The 9,033-nt window shown below is 38.5% G+C and overlaps 1 protein-coding gene across 4 annotated transcripts in view; it reads left to right on the top strand.

Annotated features, from left to right (window-relative positions):
* PRRG1 (proline rich and Gla domain 1) overlaps window positions 1-9,033 on the top strand; it is a 273,316-nt gene that overhangs the window by 157,088 nt on the left and 107,195 nt on the right. The window contains exon 1 of one of the 4 annotated variants that reach the window (XM_077889361.1): window positions 7,520-7,606. The exons of the other annotated variants lie outside the window; for them this stretch is intronic. The gene's annotated coding sequence lies outside the window, so the exon portion shown is untranslated. Of the gene's footprint in view, window positions 1-7,519; window positions 7,607-9,033 lie in introns of those variants that run through there. 4 annotated transcript variants of the gene reach the window in all.

The raw sequence follows: 9,033 nt of genomic DNA, 5'->3' as shown, positions 1-9,033 counted from the left end.
AATAGAGTCTTAACTATAGAGAACAAACTGATGGTTCCCAGAAGAGAAATGGGTTGGGGAATGGGTGAAATAGGTGATGGGGATTAAGGAGTGCACTTGTAATGAGCACTGGATTTTGTGTGGAAGTATTGAATCACTGTATTGTACACCTGAAATTAATATTACATTGTATGTTAACTAACTGGAATTTAAATAAAAACTTAAGAAAAGGGATCCCTGGGTGGCGCAGTGGTTGGGCACCTGCCTTTGGCCCAGGGCGCGATCCTGGAGACCCGGGATCAAATCCCACATCGGGCTCCCGGTGCATGGAGCCTGCTTCTCCCTCTGCCTGTGTTTCTGCGCCTCTCTCTCTCTCTCTCTCTGTGACTATCATAAATAAATAAAAATAAAAAAAAAGAAAAATAACAAATGAACAGAAAAAAATTAAATGCTTGTATCTAATGACAAAGAGTAGGAGAAGGAGACATTTTAGACTTAAGCAGAATTCTTTGGGGACTGTGAGCAACCTATGTGAGCCCACCTTACTAAGTTGTTTTGAAAATAGAATAACTTTTCATAAAGCCTGGAAAGTTTTTAAAACTTATATGGCTTATTTATTTATTTTTATACGGCTCTTTTAAACTAAATACGAGGTTCTGCTTTGCTTAGTACAGTCCCTACTGTAGATATTCAGTAAATGTTATCTGAATCCATTAATTATGGATTCACCATAACAAATCACTCACCGTTAATAAATTGGCTGAGAGCATTTTGATTATCTCAAAAATAAGATGACTAAAGAAATATATTTGTGTGTATGTATTTATGTGTATGTGTGTGTATATATATATATATATATATAGAGAGAGAGAGAGAGAGAGAGAGAGAGAGAACACTGGCAAGGAAAGGGCAGAGGTAGAAGAAGAGAGAATCCCAAGCAGGCTCCTTTCCCAGTGTGGAGCCCAATGCGGGGCTCCATCCCATGACCCTGAGATCATGACCTGAGCTGAAATCAAAAGTTGGACACTCAACCAACTGAGCCACCCAGGCACCCCTGTGTATGTTTCTTCTTGTACTCATGTAGATACATGGCCAATAATATTTCAAGCCATTTAAAAGATTAATATGTCAATGATATACTTTGTTATATAGTGATATAATACTATATAGTGATATGCAGATTGTTTGGAAAAATCCATGTAATGGTTATTTCTTACTTGTAACTCATTTGCTGAAGGATTGTAGGGAGTAGTGAGCTAACTAATTAAATAAAGTTCATTTTATAGTTTCTACTTGATATGACAACCATGGTAAATGAGATTATTAACTTGAACACCTTAAGGATGCATATAGCAAGTAAGTTTATAGAAATCATCAAGGAATTCTGGTTATAGGATAGCTAAGGATTAAAGTTTCTCTAATATTGGGGTTAAAGTGTTCTGAAGCATATGTCTACATACATACAAAGTATAGAATTCATCAAAATACAACTTGCAATCCTTTGGCTCAATACCTTGTTAATTTATATGTAAGAAATTATGTAGGGTCTTGATATCATTATGGTTAATCTCAGGCTGTACTCTAGGTGCTACTCACTATTTAATGGGAAGGAGATCAAAGCAGCCACATTGGTCCGTCATTAATATTAGAGGTTGGTATTGACCTGTTAGTGTGATTAATGTATAAGAGAGGTAGTAGATGGGCCGCCCGGGTGGCTTAGCAATTTAGCGCTGCCTTCAGCCTAGGGCCTGATCCTGGAGACCTGGGATTGAGTCCCACGTCAGGCTTCCTGCATGGAGCCTGCTTCTCCCTTTGCCGGTATCTCTGCCTCCCTCCCTCTCTCTCTCTCTCTCTCTCTGTGTGTGTGTCTCTCATGAATAAATAAATAATCTTAAAAAAAAAAAAAGAGGTAGTAGGAACTATTTCCTGAGATTAATCCAAGTATTCAGGATCCTAAGTCAGAAAGGCCCTTTAGTTCTCTGCCCTAGGTTTCTATTTACGCAGTGCTGTAGGCAAACTGGTGAGTCCTGAGAAGGCTTGGGACTTCTAAGGGGCTGTGGTAGCTGTTTTGCTTTTGGCTCCAGTGGCCAATAACTACAGATCCCCCTGGTTGCAGCCTCTTTGTTCCTCACATAACCTGGGGTGAAATCCGGTGTCCCCAAGCTGCTTTGAGGCCTTAATTGCATGAGTGAGCAGTAAAAATGTGAAAATTATCATAGATCAGAATAACAGGGTAAGTAAGGGCAAAGAATATTTTTTCTTTTTTCTTTTTTTTTTTGGGGGGGGGCAAAGAATATTTTTATGGATACTCTGTTGCCAACAGGATTCAGTTTTTTCCAAATGATTTTCAGAGATCATTTATTTTTATTTATGTTTTTAATTTTTATTTACTTATTCATGAGAGACACAGAGAGGCAGAGACACAGGCAGAGGGAGAAGCAGGCTCCATGCAGAGAGCCCAAAGTGGGACTCGATCCCGGGTCTCAAGGATCACACCCTGGGCTGAAGGCATCACTAAACCACTGAGCCATCCAGGCTGCCCCACTTATTTATATATTTTTTTTCTCATTTATTTTTTTAAAAGGATTTTAAAAATATATTTATTTATTCATGAAGGACACACAGAGAGGCAGAGACATAGGTAGAGGGAGAAGCAGGCTCCCTGTGGGGAGCCTGATGCGTGACTCAATCCTAGAACTCTGGGATCATGCCCTGAGCTGAAGGCAGGTACTCAACCACTGAGCCACCCAGGTATCCCTAAAAGGATTTTTTCTTAAAGATTTTATTTATTTGAGAATGAGAGAGACAGCAGGAGCTGGGGCAGAGGGAGAAGGAGAAGCAGACTTCCCACCAAGCAGGGAGCCCAATGCAGGACCCTGGGGTCATGACCTGAGCTGAAGGCAGACTGTTAACTGACTGAGCCACCCAGGCACCCTTTAGAGATCATTTATAATTTACTGAATTTATGTTTGATTCTTTTGAACATCCCGTTGCATTTTTGTTAGTTCTGTACCAGACCACATTCATTACTACCCCTCATCTTACTCTCACATCTCTGAGGTAGATGAATACTTCAGTTGAGTGGGATATAAGGAGGTGTAATTTCTTTCTTTTTTAAAAGGTTTTATTTATTCATGAGAGAGAGAGAGAGACATAGGCAGAGAGAGAAGTAGGCTCCCTGCCCGATGCAGGACTCAATCTCAGGACACTGGGATCATGACCTGAGACAAAGGCAGATGCTCAACCATTGAGCCACCCAGGTGCCCCCAAGGAAGTGTATTTTCTAGAAAATATTCCTCATGTTTCATGATGTCTGGGAGACAGTCTGTTTTAGAATAAGCTGTGTGAGGTATCAGAATTCTATAATGCTTATATGAAATTTAGTGAAATGCTTTCCAAAGAGAATTTTCAAATTAATAACTAAGATGGTTTATGGAAGGAACTTTCCCTAAGATTGACTTTCCTTGGTAGCTAAAATTGTAGCTAGACATTTCAGAAGCAGCTTCCAAGGAGGTGGATAGATAGTAAGGTAGTTTTCTTAAGTACTTGGATCCAGGTTGCCTCCAGAGGCCTTGAATCCATGAGTTGCAAAATAGACTGATCTGATCTCCTTGGATTTTTGCCAGGTTAGTAATTGCACTGAGATTTTTAATACTCACAAATGACAACATGGTGCTCTTCCTTTAACTTTAAGAGAGGTAATTCCTAGGTGATAAGGAAACAAGAGTAAGTTTTAGTTTGGAAGACTTGGAAGATCAGACTCCTTATAGGCCAAACACAACAGTATATTTAAGCTATAGTTATATAGCCACTGAGTTGTCACTATTTGTTTTATTGAGATAGCCTTGAGAATTTCCATTAGACTGTGAGCAACATGAGGGTAGGTTTTATGTCATTTTGGTAATCATTGAGTACCAGCACAGTGCTTGGCTGTGGTAGTAAAGAATGAGAAGTATACTATATTGCAATGTCCTGAATTTCTTTACTTGTTTTAGCATAGGAAAAGAGGTAGCAGTGTTGGGCAGAAGGCAAGGTGTAGGATATTCTGTCTCTTATGCTCCTAGCAAACAAGTCTTCATATTTCAAGTCTCAAATGTTGCCTTGTCTGTGAAGCCTTCATATCTTTTCTGGATACAATGGACCAGACTACTTTTCCCTTAACGTATCCTTTGCTTCTTTTGCAGCATTGATGACATTTTTATTGCATTTTTGGTATGTATTTGTCTCTTTTTTAAAAATTTTTATTTATTTATGATAGTCACACAGAGAGAGAGAGAGAGAGACAGAGACATAGGCAGAGGGAGAAGCTGGCTCCATGCACCGGGAGCCCAACATGGGATTCGATCCCGGGTCTCCAGGATCGCACCCTGGGCCAAAGGCAGGCGCCAAACCGCTGCGCCACCCAGGGATCCCTATTTGTCTATCATAGTGGAGAACTCAATTACTATTTATCTATTCCTAGCATATTAATAGGAATGAATTTGGCTGCAATTAGCAGGAAATGCAGTTAGTAGAAGTTTAGATAAGGGTATATTTATCCTATAAAATAAGTTTTTGGAGGTAGACAGTTCAAGGGTGGTGTCTTCAAGGGCACATATCTTTCTGTTTTTCTAGCCCACCAGGCTTAGCATATGGTTCTCATTCTCATGTTCGTACAATGGCTATGCTCCACATCTCATGTCTGTATCCCAAGCAAAAGAAAGAGGGCAAATGGCAGAAGGGTTTGCCAGAAGTATGTCCACTTGAAGAAAAGACTTTCCTCTTACATCGTATTAGCTAGATCTGAGTTACATGGCCACACGTAGTTCAAGGGAGTCTGAGAGCTTTTCTAGTACTTATATTGGAGAAAGTCAGGGGGCAAAGGTGTTGTGGATAACCTTTATGTAGGTTAGTCTACAATGCCATACTCAGGATTGGAATCTCTCTCAAAGATGTTTTGGTACATGTCCAATCAATTACGTCACATATTGAACATAATTCAGCAGTAAGCTTACCATCTTAAATATCAAGGAGAAAATCTGTTACTTGCTCTTTCTTCAGACTCTTTGTTATCTATTTTAAAAGTATGGCCTGGCTTGTGGTTTCAAGTTAAACTTACTTTGACCAGTTCCAAAGTGAAGGATATGGTCAGGAAGGGGAATAAACAGTAGTACAAGAGAATGTAGTTCCAGGAACTTGGCCCCAGCAGCGTGGAAACCATTTAATTCTGTGAGTGATGGACTCCATAATCTGCTTCCTAGGATTCTGTAATTTTCTTCTTTTTAGTTGTCCTTCAGCTCTCAATTTCTTCCTCCTTCTGTGAATTGCATTTGATAGAGGGAGAGGCTGCAGCCTTTGTTGTGTCCTTTTATTTAGTGAGTTTATGTAATTTCCTTATCAGCAGTCTCTGGGTGTCCTCTTAAGCTTTAAGAATGAAGTTGAGGGCAGCTGGGAACTGTTAGAACTCTAATCCTTCCTGCTTCCCCCTGCTGTTGTTCTCTGCTGCCTTCTTAGGGTCCTCCTTCCCTTTGAATCATGAATTTACACGTGTGTCCCTTATTGTGTTCTCTAGATAGTTGTGAATTTTAATGTATCTTGATCCATATACAGAACATTTGTTTTCAGCCATAAATTCTCTTCCTACCACAGCAATAGGAAAGCCCTACAGTCATATATATTACACAGATCCCTTTCCTCAGAGACCAGGCTTTCCTTCTACGTAATTGTTCTAGGAAAGCCAGGAGCTTTTCTGCGGGTTTCTGTATTTTTTAGTTACATCTAGGAAATTTATGCCCAATTTGGTAGTAGAGAATTTTTTTTCCTTTCAGAGCCACAAATATAAAGAGATCAAATAAAGACCACACACGTAAAGATCCTACTTCTAAGTTAGTTCTTTTGGTTAGAAGCTTAATTTTTGAAAGAAGATGTTCCTCATGCATGCTTTTGAAATTAAAAACAGAGAGTGCACACACCTATCAAGATAGAGAGCACAAAATTTTCTTATTAAGTAAACTCTATTAAATAAACTTCAGGCTCTACATGGAGGTTGAACTCGCAACCCCCAGATCAAGAGTAGCATGCTCTACTGACTGAGCCAGCCAGGGGCCCCAGAGGGCATAAAATTTTAACTAAAAGCTACAGGTTCATAGAAGGATGGATAGATAGATAGATATAGATAGATGGATAGATGGATGTGTACATACATACACATATATTCAACCTGACTGATGATCAAGGAATTGTAAACTAAAGCAATGAAATACCATTTGTAATTCACGGAATTCACAGATCTGAAAAAATGTTCATACTCATTGTTGACAAGTAGGGAATAGTATTTAAAAGTTTTGTTGTAATTAAGAAAATTAAACATAAAAAAGAGCAACATAATAAAAACTTATATGTCTACCATTATTCTTTTCAAATCTTTAAAAAAAAGACCTAACCCTCCCTAATCTGATTCTTTCTCTTTACTTCACTGTCATTCTCCCTGAAGGCAACATCAGGCAACCACTCTCTGTAAATGAGCACCCTCGGACATTGGTGGTGAAAATGAAACTGCTTCAAACTTTCTGGAAAGCCAATGAGCAATACATATTACCCTAAGAATTTAATTTCAGAAAACAATAAGAGATATGTATACAAATATAGGTAGGTACATTTATCAGCATTATTTACGATAAAGAAATGGAACTATCCTAAATAAACATCAATAGAGGACTAATTAAATCAATGAAAAAAATATATGATAGATTACAAAGCAGCAATGACAATTTATATATGTTCCAAGTTGTTTGCTTTAAGTATACTTCAGTTTGGTGAATAGAAAATATGCTCCATATATGTCATACAGGAATCTGTCATCAATCCAGTGTTAAAAAAGCGTGTAATTCGGCTTCATGTTATGGACAGTTAAAATTAAAAAAGAAAGGTAAAAGTGAAATTGGGAAATTAAGACTGAGTTTATAGTGAAAGGTAGTGAAGTAGGCAGCTGTTGTTTTTAGACTGTTCAGGGGACTCGCTCTTTTAGCCATCAGTTATTGAGTGTTTTCTCTGTGTCAGCTGAGTGCTAGATACTATCATCACTGTAGAAAGGCCAAGTGATGGCCTCATTCCCTCAAGCAGCTTACAATCCGGGAAGAGATAATACACACGTAGAAAACTGGTGAGTAAACAAGGAAGAGTAATATTTGGCAAATGAGTACTACACATTGTCCTCTATAGAAATTTAGAGGAGAGATTGTATCCTCTTAAACTGATAGAGCTATATTTCTAAGGAGGTTGGAATATACTGTCATTAATAATGGCTTTAGGGTAAAAATAAGCCAAAAGGAAGGGACATCATATTTTATTTATTTATTCGTTTATTTATGTTTAATCTCTCTACCCAGCACGGGGCTTGAACTCACCACCAGATATTAAGTGTCACATGCTCCTCCAGTTGAACCAGCTAGGTTCCTCGTGGGGACGTTATATTTAATATAAGGAGAATGGTATGAACAAAGGCTTGGAAGTGGGAAAGTATATACTATGCATAGAGAGCTAATTTGACTTGTTTTGTAGGACTCTTGTTGGAGTGAAAAAGCAAATAAAAGAGACTACAACTCAACCTAAGATGTCATCCTTGTTTGTCATAGGACCTCTCATTCAGGTTTGCATGCAGTTGTATTTGTGTTTTTTTTTTTAATTTTATTTATTTATTCATGAGAGAGAGAGAGAGAGAGAGAGAGAGAGGCAGAGACATAGGCTGAGGGAGAAGCAAGCTCCTCAAAGGGAGTCCAATGTGGGACTCTATCCCAGGACCCCAGGGTCACACCCTGAGCCAAAGGCAGACACTCAACTGCTGAGCCATCCAGGCATCTTGTATTTGTTGCTTTTAATTATAAGTTGCATAAACAGCCATTTTAGTATTATAAAGGACTTATAAAATTAAGCTGGTAACTGCAAATTTTACATTCTTGGTTCATTAGGGAAAGTATTAGAGTGAGAATCAGACCTGGAATGTGCTATGGGTTCTACCAAATAATGACAATGTAACCAAACCAAGGCTTGATTTCCTCATCTTTAAGACAGGTATGATATTATTCATCTTACTGGACTCACAGGGTTCCTAATATGCAGATTGAGTAAAATGGCATGAAGATGATTCTTGTTGTAATGCTGGCAGAGCAAAAAAAAAAAAAAAAAAGTTCAGATAAAGCCCCCTCTGTACCCCCTGCTCCATCATCTCAACTCTGATTAAAAGGTGTGTAACTAGGGGAAATAAATGAATGACAGAGGAATTCAAACCCACCTGAAAATTGAGTACTAAAGCAACTGTAATCCAGAAAAGTGACCTCCCTCCCTCCCCCTACTGTACCAGAATATTTACTGTATTGTCTCCAGACAGTTGGACTCTGGTATAAGGATTTAGGGTTACTTTTCAACCATTACTGTAATATAACAAACATCTTTTGTTTGGGCTGCTTGATTACTTATTTGGTAAACCAAGTTGGCAAGCTTTCCATAATATCCTTACAGGGTGTAATTATTAGGGACCCAAGGCTACCCACAGATGAACTGCAGTCCTTCACCCTTAATTATTTAAAATAAAATGATATTCTGAATTCTCTTGGCCCCTGAGGTTGCTTATAAGCATTTCTTTTAGGGCTGCTGCTGTGTTTTGGAGAAGGACCAGCACAGTGAGTCAGATTATGTAGATTTTGTGTATAGAGTGGCCATCATGATGTTTGTCTGGATCAGCTAGATGTAATTTCCTTTGACATAGACATCCCAACTGGACCTGCCTGGTGTGTTTTCAGTTGTATCTAGGCAGTTTTAGGAAGCCATCTGACTGGGTCAGTTTCTAAATATATTATACAAATGTAGGGTACACTGTTTTGGTGCTATCTTGTCATTAGCCTATTTATAACAAAGAAGCTACAAGAAATTGCGCTATAAAAAACCTTATTGTATTTACAATGTGGATGTTGAAGATATTCATTATGTTTCTTCTTTGGAAGATGTTAGGAATAATTTTTCTCTTTAATATCAAAATCGTAAGTAATGAGGCTTCTGGGCAACTGCTTTACTGCTTTG

Source organism: Canis aureus, chromosome X, assembly GCF_053574225.1.
Source record: "Canis aureus isolate CA01 chromosome X, VMU_Caureus_v.1.0, whole genome shotgun sequence".
In the NCBI taxonomy this organism is placed as follows: Eukaryota; Metazoa; Chordata; class Mammalia; order Carnivora; family Canidae; genus Canis; species Canis aureus.
This window is presented reverse-complemented; position numbering and strand designations above follow the sequence as displayed.